This window comes from Chroicocephalus ridibundus, chromosome 6, assembly GCF_963924245.1.
Source record: "Chroicocephalus ridibundus chromosome 6, bChrRid1.1, whole genome shotgun sequence".
In the NCBI taxonomy this organism is placed as follows: Eukaryota; Metazoa; Chordata; class Aves; order Charadriiformes; family Laridae; genus Chroicocephalus; species Chroicocephalus ridibundus.
In genome coordinates, this window is record NC_086289.1 from 8,239,943 (window position 1) to 8,259,949 (window position 20,007).

Genomic DNA, 20,007 nt, shown 5'->3' on the forward strand with positions numbered 1-20,007 from the left:
AAACCTGACTAGTGCAGATGAACTGGTGATCTGTGGGATACATGAAAAACAAAGTTTGAAATCAGAGTTACTTACAAGTACGTAATAGTTGAAGTAAATATCACAACGAGTGAGAAATAGTGTTAACTCAGTTCTCAAGTCCTGTAACTTGCTGACAGATTTTAAGAGAAGCCTTTTTGTTTCTTTCCAGGAAAAGCAAAGCTGTTAGCAAAAGGATTTAAGGAGTTCAAATAAAAAGGTAATTTTTGCCTTACTATTGAGAATTGGGCCCTTTCTGCATACTGTGATTTTTTTTTTTTTTTTTGGGACAAACTTGAGTATGGAAGAAAAGGAAGAATGGCATTTTTTTCCCCCATGGTATATCTCCTGATTTTTACAACCTTAATCACTTGGGGCATGTCTTGAACTTTTAACCTTCTTTCCCCAGCACTGATGCTGTGAATAATGGACTCTCCTGCTTGACACATAACTAGATTGCAGTTCAAAGTGGATGTCACAAACACTATTGCACCATCTGGAGCAAAAGCTTGACTATCATTTTGGGATAAGCCCATAAGATCATATGAATTTATAACTGACTTCATTTTTTCCATTGCATTAATTTAGGTTTCTTTAATTCAAAAATATGTTACTTTTTGAAAAAACTTGCCTCCTCTTGCTGGTATTTTTTGCACAACTCCCCAAAATTTTCATATCTTCTGTGAAAGTCATATTGCATTTATAACCATTTTAATCCTACTTTTTGCTATATGTGAGATTTAAATAGTTCCCCTGAGGGGGGGGAGGTAGAGAAATACTGTGTGAATTGTGAAGATAAAGTCTTCAATTTTGCCCTATTTCCATCATTACCTTCAATATTTTCCTTCAGTTCAAGACTCATTTAGATAAAAAAAAAAAAAAAAGAAAAAGGAAATGTTGCTCCTGCATATTAAAAAAAAATAAATAAATGCACATCTTCTGAGGTAAGATGTGATTATAACCTGAAAAGCTTTTCAGCGTATGACTTCTGAAGAATACATAATATTCACAGTTCCATTTGATATTCAGCCATTTTGAATGTTATTTGAATAACATCCAGCTGATGCAATGAAATATACCTTATTTTTAAGGAAAATAATCTATTGACTGGCATTACTGCTTGGGGGTGTATTCATCCACAAAACAGTGTTTTTATAAATTCTGTGTACTGATAGAACTTTATTAAAAGCTACTTGTGTGGCTTGTCTGAAAGCACCAGATTTTGAATGAGCTTGAAGACCTTTGATTTCCACTGAAATTTGATGAGACTTGTAAAACCATAGCATTTCTTACCGAGTGGCTTAAAATTAAAGACATCTATGAACATGAGGTCTGGTGGGTTTGCCATGTTTTGGAAAAGGTGTGACCATTGGGAAAATAGTCAGGCACGTGTATTTGTACAGAAAGGATTAGTTCAGGTTTCAAATATCCCTATTTTCTAAAACAAAGCAGTGGCTGATTCAGAGATAGAGATAGTGACTGTTTCTAATACAAAACCTCCATTTTCTTTTTTAAACATTGATAAACAGGTTTCAGGATTCAAATACACGTGGGCAAATGTAGAAATATTGTGCTTCTGAAAGTGACTTCTGTTTGGAAAACATTTTTGGTTCTACATAATGAGTGAGAACTACACCAAAAAAGTAAGGTAATTAATGTGATGACATTTATAAGAAAATGCTATTTAATATTAACCAAATATTTCAGATTTCTAGAGCACAAGGGTACAGCTCTTAAATGAGTTCTCACAAAACTTGATCTTTCTTTCTTGAAGCTGTACTATGATGTAAGTTGCAGAATCACAATTGTTTAGGTTGGAAGGGACCTCCTGAGATCATCTACTCCATCTCCCCTGTTCAAGCAGGGTAAGCTCGAGCAGGTTGCCCAGGACTGTCTCCAATCAGGTTCTGAGTATCTCTCCAGAGGGAGACTCCATAACCTCTCTGGGCCACCTGCTCCAGTGCTTGACCGCACTCACAGCAAAAAAGCATATTCTGTCTTACATCGAATGTGCTTTTTCTTAATTTGTGCCCAGGGTCACTTGTTTTGCCAGTGTACACTACTGAGGGGAGTCTGGCATCCTCCTCTTCATTCCCTACCATCGGGTATTTATATACATTGATGAGAGCCCCTTAAGCCTTGTCTTCTCCAGGCTGAAGACTTCCAGCTGTCTTGGCTTCTCCTATTGTGAAACATGCTTCAGTCCCCTAATCCCTTAGTCCTTTTGTGCCCTGCGCTGGACTCGCTCCATTCAGTCCATCTCTTTCTTGCATTAATTGCACTGATGGGAATTGCATAACCATGTTTGATTATGGTGTATTGATATGGTTTATTTGATGATACTAGCGTAAGAAAGATTATGGTTTGATGAAGCGTAACTGGAATTGTGCTTAAGAATAGAATTCAGTGTCAGGCTCTAAATTTCTGTCAGGATTTTTATATTTATTAAAAAAAAATGCATGTTATCCACTGAAAATACTGCCTACTCTCTGTATATTGCACTGATAGGAATGTACCTTTGACTGTGATACAGGAGTGCCGCTTTCTAGTCTCCATTTCTCACAAGTAGCTATTGAAAGCAACATGAGGGGAGGAACTGATAAAAAGAATTTTTTGAGAGAAAACCCTCTAGAGCTGCAGGAAGATAGTGCATCTGCAATCGTACTTTTTGTGAAATGTACATAAAACAATGAGAAGGACAGTGTGTAAAGCTCATCAGGCTTGACCAGAAACCAATCAGTACACCTAATGTGTCCAAACATCCATTATAAAAATCACCACTTTCATCAACTGTTGAGGTCTAGGGATCAAGCCAAGAGTAGTACCAAATGTGCAAAACTGTATTGGTCAGAGCGTAAAACCTTTACGTTTTTCGACTGTGCCAGTTTATTAATTCTCAGTTACCTGCCCCATTCACAAGAAAGGAAACAGTCCACCACGCACAACCTAGAACATTCTGGCAGTGAAAGCTGTGTATAAGTAAATACCACAATGAAATTATTTTGAGAAGTGCTTATTATTGCTCTATCTGAAGTTAAATGGTATCCTAGCACTTAGAAGCTTAAATCCACAAAGCACTATCATCTACTCTTGACCTCCTGTGTATACCAAGCACTGCATTGGTTTTTGCATATGATCTACAAATTGAAAGGTTTTTAGGCTTTAATTTGAGATTAATTGCTTCCTGCTTGCAGCAAAATACCTTAATAAACAGCATAGCTCTTAGCAATTTTGTGTTTTAATTCTACCCATATTCTGTGAGAATTGGCTATAACAAGCAAGAAAAAGAGCACAGGAGCATCTTAAATTCCCTGGCTACTTGTCAGAAGATAGTAGGGCTTTTCTTTTGTTTCCTGCTTACAAATGGTCATTTCTTCAGGACCGCCATGGAGTGTTTGTGAAGCTACTGCACTAGTCTGCCCTGTAATGGGAGTTCATTCAAAGGCCATGTTGTTTCAGGACAAGCATCAGTAGCAATTACCACTTCCAGCTTTTCTCTAGAAGTGTGAGGTTTGTCAAGGGCTCCGGAGTCAGACTGCTAGCCTAAGCTTCATACACAAAGAGAGATCAGTTATTCTCTGTTTGCTGTGTCACATTTCTTGATGTTGCAGTTTTAGATAGAATTTCCACTCTATTTTTGATGAACAAATTGTGGGACTGTCTATTTGAAAAAAATGAGCCTATTGCAATTATTGAGTTTTCTAGCTATACTTGTGAAAGAGTAACAGAAAATGGTATTTCACGAGTCTGCTGAATCCTTTTACTTCACTGCTGTAAAACATTATATCATATAGCAAAAGCTTTACAGTAATTATGAATACGTTATAGAATGGACTTTAGAAATCACTGCTTAGTTCAATTGGATACCTATACTATAATTCATTCAGTTTATCAGGGAGCAAGCCCTACTGGATGTAGCTCTACATAAATAATGTAACCGTGAAATTAGTTCTAAAATGGTAGTTCAGTTTCTGAAATACTCAATGTATAAACAAGTTGTGCATCTAGTTCTTGTCTTCATGTAGTTAAACTAGTGTAAGCCTGGTTCAATTATGTTGCAAGATTGGAGCCTGGGTCTCTCCAGATATCAGTTACACTGATTTAGGTGCTTGTAATCTTGTGATACTACATAAACCAACCAGCATGTAGTCGCCTGTGTTGGAGTTCCTTACCCCTAAGGAATTTCCCTATGGTGGTTCCTCAGCAACTCATCTGAATTGCCTGTAGTGATCCCGCTGCTGATCCAGCTCCCCATCCTTTTTGCAAAACTCTAAGATGCTTCCAATTCATTCTTTATGGAATTCATGGTAAAAAGATTTGATGGTTATGACTTTGTGATGGTGTATTATTGGTGACAATGCATATATAGTATAGAAAAAATGTGATTTGGAAAATGATAAAGGATAAGGTTTTGTGCAGTTTTTCTGATTTTGCCCTGAGTAAATTTTTAAAAGTGTGAAATTTTTCTTGCTGATTTGTACTGTCAGTTAAATAAATGGAGATCTTGATTTCATACAAAACCTCTACAGCCTGCATACTTTAGTGATAAAAAGCATTATGTCTTTGGGTGCGCTCTTGAATTGTTTATCAGTGAGTAACATCACATGTTTGTTAGAAATGAAAGCACATGTTTCAAAAGAAGAAATGAAAAATACTGTCAAAAGCTACTGTTATTTCAATTGTACTTAGGTTCAGAGTAAAATTTACATGACATTTTCATGGTGTAGCACTTTTCTATCAGCTATCACTTCGTAAAGCTACAGAGCAGAGCTATACAAAACATGGTTTTGTTTGAATATTTGGCAAGTAACTGTTGCTAGCAAGAGACTAAATCAGAAGCGCATTAAACTCACAGCACTATTCAATAACTCCACCCACTCTTTCAAGCCATTCCAAGCTTTCCCTCAGCATCTTCTGTATATAGGCAATATTGTAAGATTAAAAAAAATTGCATTACTTTGGTTTCTAAGAAATGGGATAGGAAATGGGGGAAATGCAAAAGAGGCGACTCTATAATACTGTCTTCCAAAGCTGAAGTAAATGACATACAAATCCAAAGAAAATGAGAGAAATAACTTTGTTATATGGATTGGTGTGTGTCTTTATGTTGCTTAGCTTCTTTAAAAAGTCATGAAAATATAAAATATGCTGCAAGTGATGCTTATAAAGCAAGATCATCCAGGAGTTCTGGCTACTGCAAACTTGCTATATATACACAGATACATCCATAGATAGGAGCTGCTTCTCTTTTGCCTCCTTGTTCTTGAACTTCACTAAGAGCTTTCAATTGCTCTGACATTTTCAGCCAAGGAAGTAATAGTTGTTGCTGAGCAGTATTCTACAGGCAATTATCTTATCTGATCGTTGGAGCAATCCCCACTAGAAAGGAACCAATACGATCAAGTTAAATCATTACAGAAAGGCAAGAGAAACAGAGGGAGGAACAAACAGAGGAAAAAGGGGCTCATCTCATTAACGGGTGCCTGTGCTGCAGGGTTCAGAACAGCAGACAATGAAGTTAGCCTGTAAGACAAAGCTGTGGAGTTGCCTCCTGTAGCTGTTGACAGGTCTGAATCCTCTCTTCCAGAGTCTATTGTGGCTATAGTGTGAGGCACCTGCAGAAAATGTGCCAAAACTAGGCAGGGAGCACGAGCTTTTCCAAAAGCTGTTACCTCTCTCTCCCTTCACCCACCCCTCTAGTTCCCAGCGGGAGAGAAGCTGTACTGAAGAACTACACTGAAAAATAGTCATGTGATGGGAAAAGGGATCAGATATTGACACCTTACTGCTACCAACTTTCTGAGCCTTGTATGATTCAGATTTTTTGGCAATTCCTAAAGAGCATTTTTTCTTTTTGCTAATGCTGCTTTTACGCTAATGACCTCTAAAAAACTGCAATCACTATGTGATTATTGTCAGCAAATACACTTTTTAAATATTTATCTCTTCCTATTTCAGCTCTAGGAAGACAGATACAGATTTTGTTTTCGTTAATTCACTGGTAAACAATGATTTAATACTGCCAAAATTAGCTACTCGCTCTCACAGGTGAGTCAAAAGATCAAGGCAGGCTTCCTACATGGATTTCTAGACTTGGTATTGTGCTTTAAAAATCTATGTTTAGAAGTCCATGTTGTTTTAATATTTCTAGAGTGTCCTTGAATGCTACACATACTTGTTTAAAAAGAGAATGAAAGCACTTGTTTGTCTATAACATGCACACAAAGAGACTAAGAATTTACATGACATAATCTGTAGATCCCAAAGCATTTACAAAGCAGAGGGTTTTACCCATCCTGTGAACAGACTGTGTGTGTGAGCATATTAATGTGTACTGTGTCCGTGTGTATAACATTCTTTTTGTTTTCTCTGCATGTACAAATCTTGTTATTGTGTATGCATATTATTATTAATGCAGAGGTCCTAGAGTCCTGATCAGACCTTTTTATACTAGGCATAGCACAAACACAAGATGGATGTTTCCTGAAAAGAAACTAAACGGTATAACAATGGTTGCAGCTGCACAGTAGGGTAGAAATATGTCCTGTGTAGCCTTATTCTGGCTTTTTGTGTACAAACTTTGCTGCATCTCAGTCACAGACATTTTCAAGGCATCTGATGTAGTCTGAAAGTATGGTCTCCTGGTTTTCCCTGTCAGGTGATGCATAGATGTGCTGTGCTTCTCCCTTTGTACTGAGTTCAGGGTTGAGGGGAAGGTTGGCTTATTTAACTGAACAAACACAGGTAAGGTGCATACCCATGGTTTTTGTTGGTGTTTCCTCCCCCCCCCGATATGGCATTTACATGGCTCAGAAACAGGCAGGGATCAGAACCTCTGGGTATGCCAATGTGTGAGAAAATGACAATACTGTTATTTCAGTTTCTAATACGTGGATCTGAGAAAGAGGGTAGCCTTCCGTTGGCTGCGGAACAAGTCTGATGGGTTGGGTTTTGAACCTTTGAATCTTCAGCGCCTTCATCCCAAGTACCTGATGTGGAAGATCTGCTTTAATCTCTTATTACTTTTGTACTTTATTTTAGAAAGCATAAGTGATAGTTCATGCAGCTGCAATGTAATGGATGATTTCCTTCCTACCAAATGAAAAATCTTTTCTTTGGTGGAACAAAAGTGTTGCTGGTAACATATGGCTGTTATAGATTGCGGGAGCAAATTCCAAAATGTAAGATGATACAGTCTTTATCTGGCCTAAGGAAACAGCCCCAGCGCTATATTTTGTAGCTTCCATTGGAGGACAAAGGAGTTAATGGATTCAAAGGAAATAAAAGGAGCATGGATTGGTGCATGTTCATGGGAAGTAGACATAAAATATCTGAGGACTGGACACCCTTCCAGGTCCTTTCCAGTTCTTTATTTAGAACTATGTTTGCAATTTCTTCATTTTCTTATGTCTCCTATCTCCAAAAAAACTGTGCCAGGTTTTTGGTCAACTATTGATAAATTATGAAAACTCTTCAATTAAAGAACCTGCAGAAAAAAATTGAGTACTAATAAGCCTTCTCAAGGCTGCATGCTCTTCTATATGAATAAATAACTTTTCACACATAAATCGATGCCAGTGGAGACTTAATTAAGGTAGGTTGTTAATATGCCTGAGCGGTATTTTTTGATAATCTTCTGTCAAAAGTAATGTGCAATGATTAAAGAAATTATAAGGAAAGAGGAGGGTAGTATATTCATAGACGTTCATCCTTTTACATTGCTGTAGCATTTGATAGCTCTGGCAAAGGGTTGCAGGCTTATTAGATTAGGTACCTATTCTCGGATGTAACAGAAAAGAACAAAAATACAATGAATACACTTAGAACAATCAATCAGATGAATATGTGATTGTGTATCTCTGTGTTTCAGCATGGGTGATGCATACTTTCCCTTTCAGATATCCCCTTAGGCATGTTGCAGGTAAGATTGCATTTAGTTGTTTGTTCGCTCACCAACACACTCCCAAAAAGGCAAGAGTTTGTGTCTGATTGTTTAAGACCTTGCTTCTGCTTTGAACATGTCTAGTTCCCTTGGAAAAACATTCTCTACATCCCCATCCCCCTTTAGAGAAAACAAGTGAACTATTCATGCAAAAAAGTGTGTGTGTGGTTGGGAGAGTGGGGGGGCGTGCAATGCCACCGACAAACCCTATTGAAATGCATTGGCTGTTCATTTACATTCACACTTTTTTTAATAAAAATGTTAACTAATGATGTTAAATGCTTTGCCAAAGGTCCTGGCGGGTCAGTTGCCGAAGTGCCATTTCTGCCTAATTAGGGCTCTTGTGGCAGCCCAGGGGCCTCCTGATGCAGTGGGTGACAAGCCGGGAGCTGACAGCTTCAATCGGCTCCAACAGGAAGGTTGGGCTGGTCATGTTTTCTAACTCAGCCAGGTGTTAGCTGAATGTAGGGGGGGTCTTGGCCAGACCTGAGCATTCGTTTGATCTTCCTTTCTTTCACTTGCTCTATTTTGAGCTCTTCCCTTTGCCTGTCCCGTCTTGTGTCAAGGTCAAGAATGAGCTTGACTAAATCAGCAATTTCATTTATCTCTGGGAGATCATTAGCAGTCCTTCTCCCTCCCCTCCTGAAATAAACCTTAGGCACTGGTGCAGAAACAGCACTGGTTCCAGAAACCAGGCACTGGGCAGTCCAAATATGAAAAGGAGAAGGAATAAATGCAGATCCTTCCATAAATAAAATCTTTCCTACTTCTCACTTGCAAATCTGTTCCTTATTATTAATGTATATTAAATATCTCCATCAAAACATCATGAGTAACCCTCCAAAACATAAAATGCTTCCACAATCACAAAAGAAAAAGCCCAGGACATGTTTAAAATTTTATTTCATTACTACTGTAGTAAAAGTATTTTCTTAAAAACAACAAGAAAAACAGAATAAATAAAGTTTTCCTTTGAGCTCACCTGTTTCTTTCTTAGAAGCACACTGACCATATCTCTATATGGCCACATGCTTTTGACAGTTGGCCGGTTTTAGGTGTCTTGGCAGCTGATGACTGTGAAATCGGATCATCAATGTTTTGGGGAAATTGCTTTTTTAAATGGGTATCTACACTTGGTTAATCAATAGCACTTTAACTTCAGCCGAGTTATGCTAGTTTATGTTAACTGAGAAAATAGCCCTTAAAACATAAACCTATTGCTGACCATTGTATAAATAATTTAGGATTTCAAAATACTTTACCAAGAAATGGCACAAAGAATTAAACTGATGAAGGTTAAACTAATTTACTAGATTTCTTTAAGACGAATCTAATTTTCAGAAGATGTTCTGGATTTCAGATCTTACAACTTGTTTCAGACTTCTCAGTTTAAGCTGGTGAATTTAACTATTCCCTGTTTACATAAAAGTCACTGTGTGCAGGAATTGCGTTGGCCTCTATGGAGTGAAACCACTGCTGAAGCAAAAGGTAGCGGTTAGATAATAACAGACAACTGGTTAGTAATGTTCAATAATATTAAGGACAGGAAACAATAACGGAAATTATATCACTTGATAGCTGTAGTCAGAATGTGATGATAGGGTGTGGTTTGTTTTTTTTTTTTAACAGGAAGGCTATAATATGAAACAGTTGCATCCTTTATTAATAAATGTTAAACACTTTTTTTTTTCTTTGCCTTTACCTCTGATCTGAAAGACAACTCAAAAGAAATTCAGCTCTGGAGAAAACAAATACCCGTCTGTTGTAGTCAGCAAAATTGTAGCTATGAAACGGTAGAAAATTGGAACTGACAGTTGAGAAGCAGATATGCTTTATGAGAGCAAGAACAATTGAAGTTTATTAATTACATTCCAATATTTTAATAAAAATTAATTTTCATCAAGGAAAACTATTCCAACAGCAAGACATTCCAAATAGGGAGACCTAAAAGTCATGTTATGTAGTTTATTAAGACGATATTCCTGTCTTTTGAAAGAAATTAACATTGAAATGGGAAGGTAATGGTGGGACCTGAATTTATTTCAGGAGAAAATCTAACTAGAAAATACAATGAATCACATTAGTCAGTATCTTGCCTGGTCTACTTTCTGGCTCTGTAGTGTACCTCTGATTTTTATTACATTGTCATAAAAAGAATGTGGCATGCAGGACAGTTGCTGGCTAGGTGGCAAGCGCACAGGGTAATTTCCAGAGGGGATGTTTTTTTCTTTTGATATGATTTTTTTGAAAAGGTAGTTTTCCTTGTATTATGAACGTAGAGCTATTTCATTGATACTTGGAGTCAAAGAGCATGTCGCAGAATGCAGCAGAGTGCTTGCTATTTCTTTATTACTCATTTCCTGCAGTCTAAAAGAATTTTAGCCTTCTTTTAGTAACGTTGACTGTTTTTGAAAAGTTGGTGACAATGACAGTACACAGACTTTTTGCCAGATAGTTCCAATGGGAGCATTGTTATACAAATCAGCACTGGTAATACCAAAAATACCAATTACCAATTTGATAATATCAAATCATAATTTTCTGCATTCTGTCCTCTGTCTTCATATGTAGTTTGACTTGGTGTCTTCTGTCATAAAACATGCAGATCCTCAGCAGCTTTCAGAAATACATATATTTCTGAGAGAGTAGGTAATTGGGTTTTGTTGCACGCTGAGAAATTTTATTTGCAATTCATGTGTTAACATACAAACCAGTTACTCAAAAAATGTACACATCAGACATACATTTTTAACATCTTAAAATGCAGTTCCTGGAAATGTGAAGCTGTGATGAGAAGCTGTTCTAATGATGAAAACAGTTATAAAATGCAGAACACTGAGAAGGTAACGTTGTTTTTTTTTTTTTTTTTTGAAGACAGTTACTGAAATCTGTCTTTGTCTCCCTGTTTTATCATACCCACATATTGCAGCATATCAAATAGCCTAAAATGTATAATTCACGACTCTTAAGATGAGTGTGTGAGGAGGACAAGGCTGCTCTGCAAACACATTTCCTCTGCTCTGTGCTGGTCTGGGAATATGCCCAGACTGACGCTGCTGTAGCCTACTCCAAACTACGTAGGGTTATACTAACCCGCCAGCATACACCAATCCAAGCATCCTGCCTTGCAGTGTATCTTCATAAAACAGACAAAGTGAATTGAACCAAGGACAGAGAATCAGGTTTTGCTCTGAATTTCCTCTCCGTTTATAAGATTCAGATATGTTTCTTCGCCAGTTTAATCCTTAAGCATAAAATCATGCCCAAACTGAATATTCCTGTTGCAAAAGTATAGTTGCTTCCTTTCTTTGTGACTAGCTAGTTCATGTGTGTATTGTTCTGAGAAGTTCTTTCATTATTTCTTAGTGTTGTCATTTTTCCAGGTGTGAATTTGTGATGGTTTTTTTTGTTTGGTTGGTTGGGGTTTTTTGTTTGGTTGTTTTTTTTTCATGAAGGAAGAATAAAGCCCTGTATTGCAGTGGTTTTTAATATGAATCTTCAAGGAAGTTATTGTTGATTTACTGAGTCTGAGCAACAACAGGAAGAAAAGACATGCACAGATGGGAAGAATTCTGCTCCTCTGCAGAAATCCTCTCTGCGCAGAGCAATTGCTCTTGCTCCCACAAGGTAGATCTGAGTGTTGGTCAGAACTAGTACTTATTTCAAACTATAGCTGTCTGTTAGGAGTAGTCATGACCTTGGAGATACAGTGTGTGTTAGCGGTCCTGCGCTCACTGACTTGTGCATTGGAAGAAGGTAGTGCCAGTCACCTTCTTAATGGAGTCTTTTAAATTCTTTTTCAGTTTGGGGCAGGAACAAACTGTGAGGCCTGATCAGTGACCCATGAATCCAGTGAAGATTCACCCACTGACCTGCAGTTAGCAATAATTCAAGGCTTTAACAATTCTATATTTTTCCACTCTTTTCATGTTTTCAATCTTTTATTTCTATCTTCATATCAGATCAGTAAAATCCATCTGTTAAAGCTAAATACAGTGACATGAGGTCTTAAAAGGTCAGGAGCACAACAGATTTCTTTCCTCCAGATGGAAGCTTTAAAACAACAGGGAATAATTACATATAAATGCAAGAATGCTCAGGTAACTGATCGGATTTTATCTGCCTGATCCTTGCATGATGCGGATAGAAGATCGACCTGTCCCTGAACTCTCTTGGCAGCTTCACGGAATGACTTAAACGAGATCAGCTAAAACGATTATACTAGATGGGTCTTAATGATTAGTCAAACCAATTTATCAGCTTGTTTCTCATTGGTACTTTCATTCCACCGCGATGCTCGGGCTGACTTTACAGACAGGCTGCATCTTGTTGACAAAACAGTTTAAAATTTTAGAGATATAGTTTTTGAGTTTAATTGATAAGTTGCTTCATAAAATACCTATACGTGTGACATGCATGTTGTGATATATCAGCAGTAGCAGTCATTGAGTTAAGCTGCTGGAATTCTTCTTGACTTCTTAAGAATGATTTTTTGGCAACATTAGGTTAAAATGTTAGAACACTAACACTGAAACAGGCTGAAGCCATCCAAGCTCATGGAAACATCCATTGTAGTAAAGACAGAGTTAAACAGGAAAAATCTGTAATAAAATCTAAATATTCCCACCCTGATCTTGAATATCTGTAAAGATGAGAATGAAAAACCCGGAGTGCTTTATTGTGTTCATCTAAACTTTAGGGGGTCTGTTGAGGAAAGAGGGTATTCCAGCTGAACATAATAGAGCAAATTCCAGAATGATTAGAGACTGTGATGTCTAATTAATTAGCTTTTGTGGGAGTTAATTAAGTGGTCAAGAGTAGTATATGAGGCAATAAAGTCTGCCTCTAGCATTTAGCAGAGCCAAAGGTTATTTATAGGGTACTGATAGTGGTGTAATTCTATTATACTGCAAAACTTGCATAGAAACACATTCATTAACATGGCTTAAGATTTGGAATGTTTTTAAACATGAGAATAACAGTTAAGCCCATGGAAAAATCTTGAAGTCAATACTTGGGCAAAATTACTATCTATAGACTTAAGTTCTAAGTTACTCTCACAGATATCCATCCCTGGGATTTAAAATTCTACTTCCCGCCAGTAAAATGAACAGGACTTACCCCAAAGGCAGAAAAAACTTTTGCCTCATAAGGGAAAAAGGTGGAAATTTTCCGCTATTTTTAGTAGCTTTCATGTTATATAAAAAAATAGTATTAAAAAAAAAGTGAACAGGCTTATCTCTAGGATTGCTTCTTATATTTCTGAATCTAAACTTGCGGGGTTTTTAGTGATTCCCTGATGTTTACGGTTGCAAAGGCAGTAAGGCTTGTGAATATAAACCAACATAGTATCTCCAGGACTTGTGAAAGATTGCTTGGGATATCACTGGAAAATCCTTGGCATAGGTTTTACGTGTATTCAGTAAGCTGAAAACCCTGAATATTACTGATAGCAATTTAGATGTCACTGTTGACTGTTCACTGTTGGTTAGCTATCTTTCAGGTTTTATTTTTGTGGGAAGACAGCATGAAGACTCCACAACTTCCTGCGAGTGCCATCTTACTGGTACAGGTTGGATTGGGTACAGGTAAACAGTCGCGGCATCTAATTTTGGCCTCCTCATGAAGAAATGGAAAGAGGGAGATTCTGACTTAGGTGGCCTTCATTCCTAATCTTCCTGAGGACAGCCAGGTCAGATACCTAAGCCCCCTCCTCTCTCCAGGAGGGTCTCTGGCTGTAGAACAGATTGCACCAGCGTTCAGTGTCTTCACGTTTGAACCTGTATGAAATGTGCAGCCATCGTGTTGCTAAAACCCAATCGTGAGCCGGCTGAGTACACACGCTTTGCCAGCCCACAAACGCTGCTATAATGCTATCTTGCTTAATAGGGTTGCACATCAGATGGCACACTTGGGTCCTGTGGGGACAGAAGGCAGAGGTCCTGAGGGAGAAAGACCAGGAAGAAATGAAGTGGGTGGAAAAGTGCCCGTCACCCTACAATGACTCGTGTGGAATGGGTAAGTGGTAATAGGTGATACCAATCCTGTACCTTTCCCATACAAAGACTTTCCCAAATATGTGTGGTTTTTCCATTTCTCTATCCAATACAGAAACTGCACAATGTTCCCTTTTCACTTGTCTTTTTATTGAGATCTTCTGCAGCTTGTGGTAATACATTTCTGTTCTTTCTTCTTTTTCTATTATTCACAGTTAAAGACTTGTACTGTATCTCCAAACCTTTCTGATAGATTCCATAGAGAAGAAAATGATTCAGGGGAAAAATCTTTGAGTGCATTTTTTGAAAAATATTAGGACTAAAGCTACCTTAAAACTCCCTGCAGGTTTAATGAGAGTGCCTGTTAAATTTTCTGGGTATAGAAGAATAATTTGCTAAACAAAATCCCTTCGATTGTACCTTGGTTGCCTATCTTTTTTTTTTCTTTTAAACTTCAGAATAAATGAAAAATTGATCTGTATGGTCACTGAAACATTAAATTGTCTTATCTGTCACTTGTTCAACGTTGGCTTCTTAAAAGGGAAAACAACAATCACAATCAGCAGTTTCTCTGCCTAGAAGAAAATAGAAGCTATAAATGGACAGATGAATTATGTGCTTCCAGTGGTTTTCAAGGGAAGCATTTACTGAGGGAGAAAATTGTTTTAATCTTATAACAACTAAGGAGTGTAGAGTTTGTAAAAACATGGAACACCTACACATAAACTTAATTTTTGTTGCATAGGAACATATACAAAGTAGCTTTCAAAAAAAAAAAATGGTTGGGGAAACAAGCTCTTTCATTGTTTGGTATGCTATTTTATATCTTTAACAAATCTCTGTGAAGCGCTCAGAGAAACCTAAACACAGTGGGTTAGTTGAGCGTTCAGCCTTTACAGTATTAAAAAAAATAGGAGAGAATCTTCTTTTAAAATGGAAATAAGTATAAATTTGGGTCATGTGGTGAGTATCTTTTCTTTCCTTATTTTGAAAGAGTGGAGGAAAAGAATAGGAGGAAGCTAGAATCAAACCCAAACAAAGAGCAGCCTCCGCATTCTTGTTTTTCATTTCCCTATTCTGTGTCTATTTCTAGATTTTGCTAAGGATCCACTGAAGCAAAATACAGAGTTGCAAACCTGCCAGTAGGAGGCATGGATATCCTATTTCTTTGATTAATTAATCCTGGCCATTAGAGCAACCTCTCCCTCCTTTTTTGCTCATGTCCAGCTGTTTTACATTCAATAGCAGAATGAAACCAAATACATTTTGGGGAAGGAAAAAATCAGAAATATTTCAGGAATTAAATTTTTCATTCTCTCTTGGAGAAACTAAGTAAATAAAGTACTGGGCACCCAAAATAAGATAAATTATCAGTTAAGTTAAAAAGTTAGTTAAAAAGACAGTCAGTTAAAAAACCAGAAATGTAATATCTGAATCCTTTGTTATGATGGGAAGGTAATAAGAATCATAATCTGATCCTTAAAATTAAGCTGGTTTTTGACTGCAAATCTAGAAGCCAGGTAAGGCTAAACAGAGTCACCCCTTTTATCACCATTGTGATAATGTACTGCCCAGTGTAATAATGAGATCTTCTTACGGCTGCCCTCTGTGCTGGTGTGAGAGAACTGCTTAACCTACTAGAAATACTGGGGGGAGAGGGGAGGAAGAAGAGAGAAGACTGTTGAGGACTGGGAAGTGACAGTGTTTGTCTGTTTTTGGTTCCAACATGTGCAAAGCAGGGGACACAGAGACAACCTGATATAGAAAACATCTATTTTTGCACAGGATGTCTTATCTGCCAAACATTTCCAATAACGTTTTCCCTTCTAAGTGGAAGCATGTGGATGCTTTACTCAAAGGTGGACTGGAAATGTAGATCCCATTCCTTCTTCCACTGATGTTAAAGTAGATGTGTAACACCAACTATTGGTAGAGCTGTGAGCAAAACCTAAGAAAGGAGAAGGGAACCGGTAGGAATGTATTTAGAATGGGAGTCTGTTCTGGAGAACTCGTTATGGTTTTCTGAGCAGTTCTTGCATGCAGGGTACAACTTTACGTACAGCCAAAATGCCAAGCTAGTTCCCATCTGTTTTGGTTTGGTGAAGCCCCATTGTGGGAGGTAGGTACAACCTGAGACTGCACTAGTACACTCACTTTGAAGACTGAGTTCAGTTCCTTAAGTGTTAGTGAAATAACTGTAGCAAAAGCTGCTTGTAGCTGGTGGTAGCTCATGTGAAAGTATTTGCATTGTTCCAAAGGCAGTGAGTGAAATATTATGGGTGAAATATGGCAAATCAAGGAGTTGTGGGAATAGGAAAGCTCAAGTTCTTGAGTGGGAACTGATAACTAGGGATTCAGACTGTGTGTGGAATTTTGACAGCTGCTATTACTCATGAATGCCTGGGTTCGTTTGACCATAGGAAAAAAGAAAGGGTGAACAATATCTGCAGGGGGTAATTTTTATTTCACTTCGATCAGAAATAGCAGTCAACAACAGTAGTTGAAAATGCTGTAACTAGAGGGGAAAATACTTGGTGAAAGCAGATACACGTTCTGTTTGCAGAACAATATGGCCGAGAGACTTCTGTAGGAGCTTAAGGATGGGCTTAACTCATGACTTCTCTGAATAGTCATACTGTTTTCTCACACAACTAGGGGGAGGGTATTGATACCTACCTGTCTTTGAAATATACATTGAATTCTTAAAGTATTTGACTCTTTTCATTTTTCTATCTTTTCTGCGACACATTGATGCTGGTTACTACCTTATATGATGAATAGCAAAACTTACACATTCAATTTAAAACGTTTTAGCATGAATTAGTACTTTGAGTTTTGAACAGAATGTCTGCTTGGGATTTGTCCACTGTCACATACAAAGTAACATTATTATTTTAATTGTATTTGATTACTTGGGATAGGGTGGACTGTATATTTCTTCTTATGTTTTGTTATGCACCTCTAGGTGTAATGAAATTAAAAAAATGCTCAAGGAAGAATTTCCAGCCTAGCAGGTGTTTAGGGTTCAGTACATAAAGAGTAAATGCAATTGCACATTACAAATAGAGAGCCAAGCAATGTAATAGGAATGACCAGTCCTTAAGATCAGAAGTCCTCCTTACATGTGAGGACTGTGGTTTTCATGTGTAGTAGAAGATTTAATGCCTTAAAGAACAGATGCCTGTATTCCAACAAATAAGGTACTCTAAACAAACTGTGGTTGTCAGTGGAGATTCTGTCAAAGGGAGTTCTTCTGTCAAATAAACCATAAGATCCTAATTAATGTAAATGCACAGCTTATCTAATTTTTTCCTCAGCCTTGTTTTACTGGATATTTTTGGCTATATTTATGAGGAAGATTGTTAAAATGTACTGATTTATTATGCCTCTGTTTACGCAGTGCTGTTTATGGTTTTACGGGAATCCCACAGAGGATCACGTGCATCGGTGGAAGCCTGCTGCATCCGTCAGTGTGGAATAAATGTTTCACAAGAGCATATGGAAGCTCTCTGCATAGAGGTATTTCTCAGTTCTTGGTCTTTCTTGGCTTAGTTCTAAAGGCGATGAAAAATCAGGCCAGAGAAAGAAATGTTAGGAATAACCAAAATTGTTGTTGACGTTCCTGTCAATGAAATGCAGTGTGAAGGCTGACAATGAAGAAGGGGATTAAACATGTGGAATAATCTAGAAAATCAGAGTTTGTAAATAACTGCAGCCTTAAGACTTTAATATGTCAGTCACTGGCCTTCTCCACTGAGAGCGGCTAAAATGTTTACAGTGCTTTTTTTGGGTGGATGACATTTAAAACCTCAGCAATGAAATACTCGCCTTTTTCATTTTAAGTGACTGCATACAAACATGTATTTATGAAATGTAATTTTTGATTGCCACAAAGAAAGACTCATAAGTGGGCATAAATCAGTTCACAAGTGTTACCTTCACCGTAAGTACTTCCTTATTGCCTTTATATTCTGTAAATGAAGGGGAAAAGAAAAAGATCAGAATTCATGTGGTTGTTTCTATGTCTTCAAGAGCTGACCAATAATAGCATAAGCGAAAAGGTAGGGTCAACAAAAGGTTTCTTGAGGAAATATCAGCCAGATCTCCAAGTTGTCATCGTATCTCTTTCTCTTGCAGAAATTTAATGAGAAAGCTAAGCCTATAAATACAGGCCTCTTAAGTCTCTGGTCTTCAGACATGTGCGATTCCATGTGCTGGGGTACACATTTCTGTGCGAGGTTAGGTGATAAGCGTATGTCCAGTCATTAAAGAACTGAATCCTGCAGCACATAGCCTTTAGAGGGGAGCATGCCTTCTAGCAGGGCTCCTGTCAGCACTGGGTCTGCTCAACGGCACATTCCCCAGCTGCAATGCCAGTACCATGACCTTTCTTTTGCTCCTTGACCCACACATCAGCTGCAGCTGGTCAGATAATCACAGATCAGACTGACCACCTGCATCTGATGCGTGGGATCCGAAAATGGGAGAGAAGCCATGGTACTGCCATATAAAAATGTGCAATGCCGGCAGTGACAGAGTGTGATACAAAAGAATGAGTCAGTGCATGAGACTTGACAGGTCGGCTTTATAGCACAGCTGGGGATTCACCAGGTCCCACAGCACAGGGAGTGGGAAGGGAAATGCTCTGTGTGCTGCCAATTCCCCCTCTTTGCAGAACAATCCTTAGAAGTCTGTTTCTGCGTGCATAACTTACCAGCCTACCTAATGAGATTTGCACTGCAAATGCCACAACTAAATTTGTCTTACAGATAGTGTGGAAAGCACTTCAGCCTAAGAAACCATGATTTTTAGCCTCTTCCCCATTTATTTCATAGAGAGCTCTTGTTAAGTGTTCAGGTTTTGAGTCAATGTTATCAAAGCTACATGTTTTGACAGGTCCTCTCCTGTGTGTGTGTATATGGAAAGGTTCTTCATGTAACTCCTAAGTTGAGAGATATAATTTGAACAGAGAAAATTATGGTTCATAAAGTGCTCTTGTTAGGTGACATGACTACGCTTAGTCCACTGCAGGACAGCCTACACAGAGAAATGCATATTTCCATACAAATTACAGTATACTGCAGCCAAGAGATCAATTAGAATGTCTGCGACCAAGAACTCTCAAGTGTCTCCATTCAGTCTGCCATTCAAACGAGACGAGAAATGCGTTCAATTGGTGTAAAGAATTTGAACTCTTTCAGGGAATGTGTAGAGACTGCCGGAAAGTGGCATTCCCCGCGGGGTGGGACTTGCAGATTCTGTGAGATCCAGCAGGGAGTTTTAAGGGTTCTGTAACCTAACATTTTGTCTCCCGTTGAGAGAAAAATTGCAGAACCTGCTGAATATTGTGGAAAGAATGAGGGTTTTTCATTGGTCAAATATAACTGACTACGCCAGCTCTATCATGTGTTACGTGGGTCAACTTGATCATCTTAAACCTATGCGATATTTCATTTGAAAGGAACTCAAGGCACTTTGCAAGCCATGTTGCAGATACAGCACCAGCATCTCTGGTGTAGAAATGCAGGTCTTCTGGAATGAAAGGTCCCAGGAATGAAACGTCGTAACTGTTTAACTATGTATAGCAACAGTTCACAGATCAAGACAGGAAATTCAGGTTTGAAAAACCTTGAAAATGTGGAAGTGTATATTTTCAGGGCAGCAGAGCATGATATCGTCTACTTCTTTGATAACTGCCTCGAGATATTCATTTGACCAGAAGTTGTCAAAAACTGTGTTTAGCAATTCAAAATGCCTACCTTTCATCAAGATGATCTAAGATCCCTCCCTTTGACTAGAGATGTAAAATTCAGTTCTTACTCAAGTCAATGAAAAAGCTCCCATTGATTTCAGTAATACAGCAGCAGAATGCAGTAGAAGACATGAAAGCTATCTCAGCTTTCATTCAGTAAAAAACCTGACCAAATGAAGTCACTAAAATGTATTAGAATTTAAATGTTAAAAATGTGTCATTTCTGTGTAATATCGTTGTATGGCAGTTAATAACATAAGTATTTTATACTTAAAATAGTGTGACATGCATATATGTTA